At 46.2% G+C, this 13,395-nt stretch overlaps 1 protein-coding gene and 1 long non-coding RNA gene across 7 annotated transcripts in view; one reads left to right on the top strand and one right to left on the bottom strand.

Annotated features, from left to right (window-relative positions):
- The window catches only part of FERMT2 (FERM domain containing kindlin 2), an 87,619-nt gene extending 86,585 nt beyond the window's left edge, over positions 1 to 1,034 (bottom strand). For 2 of the 6 annotated variants that reach the window (XM_083514830.1, XM_083514834.1), the window contains exon 1: positions 745 to 1,034. The gene's annotated coding sequence lies outside the window, so the exon portion shown is untranslated. Of the gene's footprint in view, positions 1 to 740 lie in introns of all 6 variants that reach the window. The other 4 variants (XM_083514829.1, XM_083514831.1, XM_083514832.1 and 1 more) reach the window with 2 other exon arrangements.
- Positions 1,035 to 1,092: 58 nt separating this feature from the next.
- On the top strand, positions 1,093 to 11,180 carry LOC310712929. The gene is made up of 4 exons (XR_014529017.1): positions 1,093 to 1,497; positions 3,970 to 4,042; positions 6,675 to 10,508; positions 10,924 to 11,180. It is a non-coding gene; the product is annotated as an uncharacterized lncRNA (long non-coding RNA).
- The last annotated feature ends 2,215 nt before the right edge of the window (positions 11,181 to 13,395 follow it).

Below are 13,395 nucleotides of genomic sequence, written 5' to 3'. Positions count from 1 at the left end.
AGAAAATACAGATATTACTACTACTACTACTATTATTATTAATGGTATTTTAAAGGCGAGTCAAGGGCAACTCTATATAGCAGCCAAGACTTCGCTTGGGCGGAGAGAGTGAGAGTCCGAAAGGAACAAGGGAAGCTCTATTCCGGCTGTGCAAGAGGGATGGGGAGGCAGGGGTGGAGGAGATGGAGGGAAAAGGAGAAAAAGGAAGAGAGGAAGACCCGACTTTGCCCCACAATAACCTCCATCCAGAGGAGGGTCGCATGCGAAGAGGGAAGAGACTCTGGAAAAGAAACCCGGGGGGAAATGGGGGGGGGAGGGAAGGGGAGAGAGACGGAAAGGCAGATATAGCCATAGACAACCACGAACCCCATTCGCACCCACAACCCAGCCCAGCCCCACAACGCGGTGCCTTAAGGATGGGCATGTGCAGGATGCGCCCCTCGACCTACAAGTGGGGAATGGCCGGGGAGGAGAGGAAAAAAGGGCAACCCCCCCTCAGCTTCCCATTATCTTTAAAGGGTGGGGAAGCAGAGCCCACCCCCCACAAATTCATACATACCAAAACCCCTCGCAGACACAAAGCCCCGTCCTATTCACACACACGCGCGCGCCACTCTCACGCGTGAAACACGGCGCCTTCCCTCACACGCACCATTCACACGTTCGCACAAATTCCCGCACACATAGAGAGAGAGAGAGAGACCCTCCGCGCCCCCCCCCGTCGCCGCCCCCCCCCCGACTCGCCTGCCGGGCTGGGCTCCTCTTCTTCCTCGGCCGGGGAGCGTCCCTTCGTGGGGGCTGCGAGGAGGAGGAGGCGGCGGAGGGCGCTTCTTCTCGCTTCTGGCCACCGCCGCGGACGCCGCCAGGACGGGAGCCTTCCCCGCCCCCCGGGGCGCCGCCTGAGGGGAGGGAGGAGGAGGGAGGAGGCGGCGGCCAGAAAGGCCCGAGGCGGGGCGGCGGGGGGGGGGGAGAAGGGAGGGAGGGAGGCGCCGCTGCCCTTTTATGGAAGCGGACGGCGGAGGAGCGGGGGCGCGGGGCCAACATCCGGGACTCCCCCGTGGGCGGGAAAGGAGGAGCGGGGAGGCGGGGGGAGGAGGAGGAGGCTGCCGGGACTCCTGAGGGAAGGAGGAGGGAGGGGAAAAGCGCGGGAAGCCGCCGCTCTGAGGCGATTTACCTCACAGTCGCTCTCCCGCCCCACAGCAATGGGGGCTTGCGGGGAGACCCTCGCCGGGCTGTGTGGTCCTCAACGAGGGGTTCCAGTCAGGCTGCCTGGCTGGGGAAACTTTTTCTTTTCCCTTTTTTCTTCATTTTATATTTTTATTGTGGTCTCTGGGGCCAGTGATGGGGTCTGGGGAATGCAACCCCTTTTTCTTTTTCTTTTAAAGATTTTCTTGATTTACAAAATCTTTATCTTGCCGACTTAACGTAACTGGCCCGCCTTCGTTTCGTCTCCTTTGCAAGCCGCCCGAAGATCCCAGGTTGGTTAACAGGAGAAAGGTGCGCAAGGAGAATACAAAATACACGATAAAACGAAACAATTACAAAGCCACAGAATAAACCAGCCCGAAGAGACACCTGGTTGGCAGCCCTGAGAGCAGGAGGGGCAGTTTCTTAATAAATACATAGATACACGTGTGTATAAATAGATACGTGTGTGTGTTTCAGCCTTTGCCGACCTGGTGCCCCCCAGTTGTTGCAGGTCGACCGCTATCGCTTAATGGGAAATTCAGGTCATAACCAGAAATTTTTAGAAACAGCTCGCTTTCTCCAAAATATATTTTTTTTATGACAAGTGAGAGGGAAATGCACGGAAAAGTGTGGGGCACGGGTCCCTGCAAACAAATGAGGGTGAATGCTCAATAAACAGGTCATAGCTCAGTCCGCAGAACGTGAGACTCTTAATCTCACGGTTGTGGGTTCGAGTCCTGCTGCGGGTTGGACTAGATGACCCCTCGGAGTCCTTTCCAACTCTACACTGCTATGACTACCGTCTGATACCTATAGATCTTCAATGCTATCCCTACTAACGTCCCTATTCTGCCCTTGACTCCCAGCTCTTTTCCCCCATTTTTTTAATTAATTTTCCAAATTTATAAACAAACACACATAAATCCTAACTAATTATTCCACAATTAACAACATTGTTTGGTGACTTCCTCAAATCCCCCTGGCTGAATTTCCATGTATATCATTGTAACAGTTTTCCAAGACTAATTTCTCATAAAATTTACTTAGTCAATTAACTTCTTTCTTACTTTTCATATAAACTTTAAACATATTATATAAAATCACATATTTGTATCCTAAGCCAATCTGGTATTTGCAAGTGTTTCTATTTAAATTATCTTAGCATATTTAACTAAATATTCTTTAAATTTCATCCATTCTTCCTGGTACTCCTCCTCCTCCTGGTTGCGGACTCTTCTGGTCAGGTCAGCTAGCTCCCCAAAGTCCATCATCTTCATCTGCCTTTGACTCAAGAAACGAATGGGAAGTTAATTTAGACACGGGGTGTGTAGTGAGGATGCTAATGATAAAGAAGCGGGGGAGAAACCGGTGTAAGGGAAAAGATGCCTGCCATAGAGTTGTCTTTAGCCCAGGTAAGACTCTTCTGACATTTCTTGTTCAGGAGCGGCTTGACAAGAGGAATCTGACATTTGAAGCCCATCTCCAGGATCCGTCTGTGTGTGGTGGCTCTTGATGCATTGACTCCAGCCTCAGTCCACTCCTTGTGAAAGCCCCCAACTCGTCTGAATGGTCTTTTTCTGACAATCCTCTCCAGGCTGCGGTCATCCCTGCTGCTTGTGCACCTTTTTCTTCCACGCTTTCCCCTTCCGCATAACTTTCCATTAATGTCCTTCGATACAGCACTTTGGGAACATCCAACTTCTTCTGCAATTACCTTTTGAGGCTTTTCCCTCCTTATGGAGGGTCTCAATGATGGCTTTCTGCACAACTGTCAGGTCAGCAGCCTTCTCCATGTTTGTGCTTCCTACTGAACCAGACTGATAGACCATTTAAAGGCTCAGGAATCCATTGTAGGTGTTATGGATTGAATAGCTACTGCACCTTTTCACAATATTCTAATTTTCTGAGATTGTTAATTGGGGGTTTTCATCAGCTGTACGCCATAATCATCACAATTATAACAAATAAAGGCTTGACATATCTCGCTTTGCATGTCATGAGTCTATCTCATATATTAGTTTCACCTTTTAAGTTGAATTACTGAAATAAATGAACTTTCCCACAATATTCTAATTTTTCAAGTTTCACCTGTAAGTCTGGCTTGGAGGGAGAATGGCATGGATGCAGTGACAGCCCCATAGGCCTTGAAGATATCAAGGCAGAAATATCATCCCCTCTTTCTGGAGAAGCAGCCCTACATGATTTGGTTTTCTTTGGACAAGAGACAGCAGGAGGCTTTACGGCATCCATATAATAAACATAAGGGATGCGGGTGACGCTGTGGGTTAAACCACAGAGCCTAGGACTTGCCGATCAGAAGGTGAGCTCCCGTTGCTCGGTCCCTGCTCCTGCCAACCTAGCAGTTCGAAAGCACGTCAAAGTGCAAGTAGATAAATAGGTACCGCTCTGGCGGGAAGGTAAACGGTGTTTCTGTGCGCTGCTCTGGTTCGCCAGAAGCAGCTTAGTCATGCTGGCCACATGACCCGGAAGCTGTATGCCGACTCCCTCGGCCAATAAAGCGAGATGAGTGCCGCAACCCCAGAGTCGGTCACGACTGGACCTAATGGTCAGGGGTCCCTTCCCCTTTATAATAAACATATGCAATTATGCAAGCAAACAGGCACTTCTACTGCAAAGCCCTTGAGACTTCTCTGCAGTGCTCACTTGTCCAAGCAAGGACCACACCTGCACCTGCCTAGCTTCAGCGATGTACCTTTAGTTTTAGACCATACTTGGGGGGTTGAAGTCGGCTCCAAATAAGAACTCTCTTCTCTGTCGCAGGCTCAATGTGCAGGCCCTTTCCCTCCCCTACGACAACGCTGGCTGAGAACTGGCTGGAGAAGCCGTCTTGCAGGTAAGCTACCCATCTGGGAAAACATCTCCAACGGTTAGTTCCTCTTGAGGGAACATCAGCCTATTGTTCGTGACTATTAATAAGCAATCACCTTAGCAAAGAAGGGTCACCCAGCAGCTGTAACAATATAGAGACTGGATAGGAACCAAGAGTGCAGCCGGGGAAAGAACAGAGAGCTCATTATGTCAGCGAGGGTGGGACTGGGATCAAGGAGTCCTATGGAAAAAATTCCCCCGAGGGAGTCAATCTGTCCCAAAATAACGTCTCAAAGAGTCTCACATAGCACTGATACCCTGAAGATTTAATTCCACACACATTTTCTTGGTGTTTTCACTGCAACAGGCTTGCCCCAGGAGAGAAGTGGAGTGGCGTGACCCCATCCCACCCTGTGATTGTTTTCTTTTAACCGAGGGTAATCACATCATTGCAGGGCCCTAATTGCATTATTACTAGTTTGGGGTCAGTGGTGGAATCCTCCTGAAATAGCCTCGGTTTTCCGAAAGTATCAGTCAAGTTTATTTATATGCCCCTTTCCTGCCACCGTTATGCTCAGAGTGGCTTTGCAACAGATCTAGACCAAGCAGCAACGTAACAGATATTACAGAAAAATGCATAACCCATCAAAGCACAGTGTGTTTAGAGGTTAATGTGAAAGAGTTCTGGATCTGCCCTGCTTGCTTGGAAGGCGGGAAAGAGAGGCAATGGTGGTGGTGGTGGTAGGGACATGGGGGGCGCTGTGGTCTGAACCACCGAGCCTCTTGGGCTTGCCGAATGTAAGGTCAGCAATTTGACTAGCTCCCTCAGGCTGAAAGCGGAGAAGAGTGCTTCACCCCAAAGTCGAATTTGTCTGGACTTAACCGTCCAGGAGTCCTTTACCTTAAATGAATTGGAGGGGCTGATTGACATAGAACATTATTATTGGGTTGCATATAAATGCTGTACATAATTAAATAAACTCAACACTGCAAACTACTTCGGAGGCAGTTGTATTTGAGTTGAAAACAATGCATTTATAACAACAGGCATAATTATTTCTGCACACGTAAAACTTTGGTGTTGCATGGATTCAGACAACCAGTGCCATGCAATGGTAGTGCTGTGAGCATGGTGGATCTTGTGAGCATCCCAGTATGTGTCAAGACAGCAGATGACCACATCCTGGCTGAATCTGTGTTTCCCCAGTTGTGGCGAGACCTAATCATAGCTAGTTGATGAAATAATGGCTTTCAAATGCCAAACTGGCAACTTGGGCTAAAACTTTTGTATGAATCTAGCTCTTTCTGCTTGTTCAGGGAACCTGTGGAGGGAGGATTTGGATTGCAACCACTGTGCTCATTCCCAGCATGTATGCATAGATGTACAATGGCCAAATATAGGTGTTCCCCATGTGACCAGGAATCCTTCAAAAGGTGCACAGAGCCTAGGTGTGTATATCCCTGGCTCTGTTCAGAGTTTCTGTTGAATAATGCAGGTCAGAAATAGGGGAGCAGGTACGACCTGATTTCCCCTCCATGTGTTCATTGGCTGCTGTACAGTTGTCATGTGAAAAAGGCTTTTGCCCAATAGCACACACAACTGGAGGAAAGAAGATTTGCATGACTAACATATGCCTTGCTGTGTGTGCCTAAAACCTAGAAAACTGAATTATAACAGTTCAAGCTTGTTACTTGCATAACTTCTCTCAGCTTGAATGCAAAAACAAAGGAGGCCAGTTTGAAGTTTTAACTTCTATAATATTTTGCTTCCAAGTTCTCAGTGAGCTCTGGACTTGGTGAAAGTCTCCCAGAAGAATCAGAAGACTGGCAAGAAACCCTCTTTGCTCCCAAGGGCTGATTATTTACCAAGTAGTGTTTATTCTGTTGTGCATTACATTACTTTATAAATTGGTCATCTGTGGGACAAAGTATGTGTTACATTAAATGTTAAATTCAATTCAATATGCAACAGGTTGCCATATCGATCAGTCTAGGACTTGTGTTCTGCAGGGGAGGCCTGGCTGGTTGTCCCATCAATAGATGCATTGCATTGTATAGTGTCAGCTCCAAGGCTGTGGAAGTTTCCCCATTCACAGAGGTGGCTTCCTTCTGATGTCAGCAAAAAATATTTTTTTGCGCTGACATGGCAGGGGGAGGCATTAATCTAATCCCACTTTATTGATTCCTGATGTACTGAATGGATGTTATGTTTGTTGTGCTATTTTAATATGTTTTAATTCATTCATGATAGTTGGTTTTAATTTTATATTGTATAACATCCTAGGGTCACAGAATTGTTGGAAAGGTCTTTTTGCCCAACCCTCTACAAGACAAATCTAAGGGTGTAAGAAGAGCCTGCCCACTGGATCAGACCAGTGGCCCATTTATTCCAGCATTCTGTTCTCACATTGTCCAACCAGATGCCTACATGAAACCTGAAAGCAGGACCTCAGCACAACATCACTCTCCCCCTTATAGCCTCCTAGATTATAGAAGGACCACAAGTGGGGCTGGGAGTATTTCCACAGGCCTTCAATACCACTGATCAAATATGAAATTAGGCCCAAGCCAAAAATGTCATTTTCAGGCCTGTCTGATTGATGTCCACTTGACTCCTGCTAGTTCTCCACATGATTTTTCTGTCCATCCTCAAACAGGTGGATCGTGTGAAGAAATGCAGTGTGTGAGCTGTTGACTGCACAATACATTTTGCTGCAGTTCTCCAGATAGATTGGAAATTGCGCCCTGGAATTTGAAGGCAAGGTTGGGAATTCAGGCAACTTGCGTCATGAGCTGTTAAGGAGCTGTAAGCTCTTCCCATTTGTTTGCAAGAACTGCTCGGATTTTATAGGCAGCTGTATCCAAATAAGGTACTGAAACAAGAGGGCTCAGAAGTTGACATAAATTACATCAGCCAGACCTGGCTTCAGTTTAGCTACTGGACCTGACAGTCTTATGGCTCTCTGCCTTTCTCTCTCTGCAAGTTTGGTATAAGAAAACTTTTCCCCCTTTCTGCTGCTCAGCACCTCAGTGTCACAGCCTGGCTCAATAGTCTGTAACAGATGGCCAGTTTTAAAATCAGATTCATCATTTTTCATTCCTCATTACATAGGCATTGCTTATGCAAAGCATTAACCTTCATAATTGCCACTTACTTTGGGGATCAGATACAGGGGTTTGTGGGCTCTTGGGCACCAGGGTGCCAGTGGCCCACCTTCCTCTCCATCACAGAGACCCCTCCCCACATGGGACCTTTCCTCTGTCATGGTTTGGGGCAGCTGATGGTGCTTTTGCTTTTGTTCCTACACCGGGGTGATGAACCTTAGGCACATGGGGAGAAAGGCGTCTCTATTTGACCCACAAGACTCTCCCTTGGTGATGCACTCTCCCCATTGCACAGCCCCCACTGACCCTCCTGCTCTGGGCCCTCCTCAAGTGCTTATGCTTGGTTGCAGTGTGTCTTTGAACTGTAATAATGCCACATCTCTGCTAGGATGGAGATGTGTGTCTGACTTTTGCATGGCTAGACCAAGGCCTACTGCACAAAGGTAAGAGCTGCATCCACTGCGCTACCTAATTCTGCCTCTTGTCCTGCCCACCACTAGTATGTGGCCACCTGTATCATTGCCCACATCAGAATGCGGCCACCCACCAGGCTGAAAGAGATTCCACACCCCTTTCCAATACCAACAAAAAAGTCTATGCTGGTCCTTCCAAGCATCAGTGAGAGAGTCAGACTCCAGGCAGGTGTCAGAGGCCTCTCCCATTGGGACATGGGAGCTCACTCCAAAGATTCTGGCTAGAGGAGAGCCCTCTGGGTGGGTCACTGTGAGAACAGGATGCTGGACTAGACGGGCCATTGGCCTGATCCAGCAGCTCTCTTCTTATGTTCTCTGTTCCTCCATGTTCTACATGCAGGTGTCTGCTAATGCCGGGCCAAATCAGATACATTAATGTGGCATAGCCGATATTTATAGCACATTGGGAGAATCTGCACCATAAACATAAACAGAGTGAAAACTGGTTGACCTAGCAGGGCTTCCCTCCAGGAACTGTTGAAATTGTTATGCTGTGATGGGGGCTGAAAATTCTTTATTGGCAAACCCATCCATTTTGTAGAGTTCAAGTAAGTTCAGCCTGTGATACAGGAACACAGGAAATTGTCTTATACTGAGTCAGGCCCCTGGTCCATCTAGCTTATTATTGCAGTCCAGGGCTTGATATACCTTCTGTTAGTGACATAGCTGCCTTATACCAAGTTATTTCTTGCTGTGTGTGTGTTAAATGATGTGCTCTGATACCAAACTGATCACATAAGTAGCCATTGCTTGGACATGCCATTAGGAACATTAATGTCAGTTATTTTCAGCAGAAAGTGCCTTATGCTTCTTGGGAATTCCAAGAAACCCAAAAAATCAGCAGAGTTTTGAAATCCCTGGTTAAAATGAGAGGAGTGTTGAATGGTTCTGTCTACCATATTTTTTCAAAATGTCATCCAGTTGTATCCAAACATAGATAAAACCTGTTCTTCAATCTCAGGAATCATCATGGGAAATTTGGTAATGATATTTTAAGAAATGTCTAAATGCAAAGATACAAACATATTTGTTGTTGACGTCTGTCTCAGGATACAATGGAGGAGTGTGCCTTTGTGGGTAAAGTCAAACTGTTGGAAGGTTGCAGCACCTGCTGTGGCTTTAGAGACTAATATGGGAGAGACGTGTTTTGTTGCAGCTGGGGCAGATGAAGGCATCCAGTTCAGCTGATACAAATGTACCATGGCGTTTCTTCTTTCTGGACTCCTCCCAGCGGTTACTCCTCCTCTGGTCGCTAGTATGGACACATGACCTGACAGTCTGTCTCTAGATACTGCAGTTGTCTGCCATGGATTCCTTATGAGGAGTGGTTGAAGGAGTTGGAGATGTTAAGCCTGGAAAAGAGGCGAGTGAGAGGATATCAAATATCTAAAGGGCTGTCACATAAAAGATGGAGCAAGCTTGCTTTCTCCTGATTTTCTCTTTGGTTTTCATTGGACTCCAACCAATGGCTTCAAGTTGCAAGTAAGGAGATTCCAACTCAATATCCAGAAGATCTTTCTGCCAATAAGAGCTATTTGACAGTGGAATGGACTCCCTTGGAAGATAGCGGGCTCTTCTACATTGGAGGTTTTTAAGCAGAGGTTGAATGATCATCTGTCATGGATGCTTTAGCTGAGATTCCCTCATTGCACAGGTCAGACGAGATGACCCTCAGGACCCCTTCCAACTTTGTTATTCTATGTATGTTAGGGTTAGCAGCATTTGGCATCCTGTGGGTTCAATCTGGAGTTAAATCAAGATTCAACCCAGATCCTCTGCACAAGGAACCCTGTTATGCACCTCAACTGCATTCTTTTGTGTGCACAAAAGGGTCTTTAACTGCTTTCCACTCAATATGATCAGCCAGATTCACATCCAAATAGATGAACTAGCAAGGAAACAAAGGAGCATTGTGTTATCGATACATTCCTTGTGTGAAAATCCTGATACAGTTGAAAAACCAACTTTTGCCAACCTGGTGGCCCCCACATGTTTGGACTGCAACTCCTATCAGCTGCAACCAGCAGTTAAAAATAAATGATGGAGTCATTTGCTCCATAGCTACCTCCAAACGAATCAATGAAGTTTTAATGTATGGCTCTTTGAGCAGATTGCACACACGATATCATAGTTTTCCGATTTAACAGCTGGGATCTTGCGAATTGCATGATTATCTGATTGAAACTGGAGAATCGTGCAAGCTTAGCCGCTGGCATGGCCCTTGATGCCCGCATGGATGGGAAAGTAATAAGAACAATGACTTGTTCTAGGGGCGGCACCTTAGTACTCAAAAGGGAACAAGAACCTTGTGGTTAGACCACAGACCTCGGAAACAGGAAATGCGGATTTGTCTGTCAGTACCTAGCTTTGCCACAGATTTCTGCAGGGCATGGAGTCAAGCCAACCCACTCAGGGCTTCTGTGAAAGCGTGCGGTGAAATGTTATACCTTGAGATGTATTTGCCCACCGAGATGGTGACTGAATGGCCAGCCGTGGGTCTGCCATGCCTCTTGCAAACTAAAGGATGGGTGTCTGATTACCTTCCACGATTTCATCATCCACAGGTGGTTGCCATGGTTTTTCAGACTGCGTTGTTGTAGAAACTGAAATTTTAAAAATGCACTTAGGAAAGAAGAGCAGAGGTAAATCCAATAACAACGTCAACCACACTTGCATAAGATAAATGGACATTAAAAGGTAGCTATTTTAGCCCTTGGGGTAAATTCCAAAATCCATATTAGGTCAAACAATGGCCATTCTGATCACGGTTTTATGGGACTTGTAGTTCAAAACAACTGGAAGGCACCAGGTTGGTGGAGACTGGTCTAGATGGTAAAACAAAGTTGGGGTAGGGAAAATTGGCTGATGGTGGAGTCTTGGAGTTTGCATCTGGTCACTGTCTCAATTCAAAGTGTTGGTGCTGACCTTTAAAGCCCTAAATGGCCTCGGTCCAGTATATCTGAAGGAGCGTCTCTACCCCCATCGTTCTGCCCGGACACTGAGGTCCAGCTCTGAGGGCCTTCTGGCGGTTCCCTCGCTGCAAGAAGCCAAGTTACAGGGAACCAGGCAGAGGGCCTTCTCGGTAGTGGCACCCTCCCTGTGGAACGCCCTCCCACCAGATGTTAAAGAGAAAAACAACTACCAGACTTTTAGAAGACACCTGAAGGCAGCCCTATTTAGGGAAGCTTTTAATGTTTGATGTATTACAGTATTTTAATATTTTTTTGGAAGCCGCCCAGAGTGGCTGGGGAAGTCCAGCCAGATGGGCGGGGTATAAATAATAAATTATTATTATTATTATTATTATTATTATTATTATTATTTGAAGGTCGGAGAAGATAGCAGACAATAAGCTGAGGTTCTGTTAGGTACATATTCCATCTTAAGACACAAATACAGATTACCTACAAATGCTCAATGGCAGTATCTCCAGATGAAAAAACTTGCTCACTAGCATCTATGGACCAGCAGCTTTTACAGCCTCAGAGGCCCCAGAGATATTGAAGCAGTTGATTAATTCTTATGCAACAAAAAAACCTGACCATCAACATATATAAATCTTTGTTACTAGCAAACCAATTTGATATACAGTGGTACCTCGGGTTACATACGCTTCAGGTTACAGTCTCTGCTAACCCAGAAATAGTGCTTCAGGTTAAGAACTTTGCTTCAGGATGAGAACAGAAATCGGGCTCTAGCGGCGCAATGGCAGCAGGAGGCCCCATTAGCTAAAGTGGTGCTTCAGGTTAAGAACAGTTTCAGGTTAAGAACGGACCTCCGGAACGAATTAAGTACTTAACCCGAGGTACCACTGTACAGGTATTGAGGGAGGAATGGAATAAAGAATTAGAGATCTCCATTTCGACCACACAGTGGGAAACTGTTTTATGTGCTATAACAGGGGCGTCTCTGGACCTTAAATTGAGGCTCATACAACAAAAAATAATATTTAGATTATAATGGATCCCATTACATTTTTTTTAAGGGCTGTCTAAGGTATCTAACTGTTGGAGATGCAATAGGAATAATGCTTCTCTAAAACCTATGTTGAAAGATTTTTGGGAGAAGGTAACAAACTATCAACAGAACTATACGGAACAACCTTACATTTACAGAGCAAAATATCCTTTTGAATTATATACCCAACACATGGAACCTTACAAAGAGGCAATAAGAGTGGACTCTCTGCACCCTTACCATGGCAAAACGACGGATACTGATGAACTGGAAAAATAAAAGTGCAATTCCTTTCTCCGATTGGATTGAAGACCTACAAACTCTCAACATATGAACAACTTATACCTGTAACTTACATATAAACGCAGACTCGCCATGGACAAATTCAATGATATTTGGAATCCTTTCTTACAAATACTGTAATAGATTAAGATCTGGTGGAGTACAACAACAACTTTGCAAAGTAAAAACAATCAAAAAACAAAAAAATGGCGAAATCTGGCAGGCAAAATGTTTCCGTGGGCTAAGCCACGGGTAGGCAAACTAAGGCCCGGGGGCCGGATCTGGCCCAATCGCCTTCTAAATCTGGCCCACAGATGGTCTGGGAATCAGTGTGTAGAATGTGCCCTTTTCTTTAAAATGCATCTGTGGGTTATTTGTGGGGCATAGGAATTTGTTCACCCCCCCCAATATAGTCTGGCCCCCTACAAAGTCAGAGGGATAGTGGACCGGCCCCCTGCTGAAAAAGTTTGCTGACCCCTGCGTAAGCATAAGCGTAGGGCTGTTTGAACCCTGGAGGAAGAGGCTGTAACAAGAAAGGTTATTTCCACAGTGCCTGAACTCCTGTGGCTTTGACAGTCATTTACAGGAGGCCTTGAGTATGAAAAAATTCCTTCCAGTAGCACCTTAAAGACCAACTAAGTTAGTTCTTGGTATGAGTTTTCGTGTGCATGCACACTTCTTCAGATACATGCATGCACACGAAAGCTCATACCAAGAACTAACTTAGTTGGTCTTTAAGGTGCTACTGGAAGGAATTTTTTTATTTTGACTATGGCAGACCAACACGGCTACCTATCTGTAACTTGAGTATGAAAGGCTTTCATATGAGCAGGCTCATTAAAGACTCCAGTGCCAACAGCTGGATTTGTTTGCACATCAAACACACCCCATGAACCGCCTTGCTTTGTTGTTTGCTGGGCCCCGAGCCATTAGAGCTGCTCCTTGCTCCACTCCATGGGTTGCAGGGCGATTCTGCAGGCTTCCTGAGCTGCTTCTACAGCCTGCAAAAGAGAACAATTTGGTGGCTCCCCACACCTTGTGGCACCTTAAAGAGCAACAGATCCATTCCTTCGGGGGGGGGGGCTTTTGTGGGCTTGAGGGCACTTGGTCAGACAGATGAAATGTTGAAATATATATAAAAAATTAAAGAATTGTCCAGTAGCACCTTGTTGTTGTTGTTTAATCGTTTAGTCGTGTCCAACTCTTCGTGACCCCATGAACCAGAGCACACCAGGCACTCCTGTCTTCCACTGCCTCCCGCAGTTTGGTCAAACTCATGCTGGTAGCTTTGAGAACACTGTCCAACCATCTCGTCCTCTGTCGTCCCCTTCTCCTTGTGCCCTCCATCTTTCCCAGCATCAGGGTCTTTTCCAGGGAGTCTTCTCTTCTCATGAGGTGGCCAAAGTATTGGAGCCTCAGCTTCAGGATCTGTCCTTCCAATGAGCACTCAGGGCTGATTTCCTTAAGAATGGAGAGGTTTGATCTTCTTGCAGTCCATGGGACTCTCAAGAGTCTCCTCCAGCACCAGAATTCAAAAGCATCAATTCTTCAGCGATCAGAT

The sequence above is a fragment of the Podarcis liolepis genome (assembly GCF_965112155.1).
Source record: "Podarcis liolepis genome assembly, chromosome: 1".
Lineage (NCBI taxonomy): Eukaryota > Metazoa > Chordata > Lepidosauria > Squamata > Lacertidae > Podarcis > Podarcis liolepis.
Note: the sequence above shows the minus strand (reverse complement) of the source record. Positions and strands in the feature narration are given on the sequence as shown.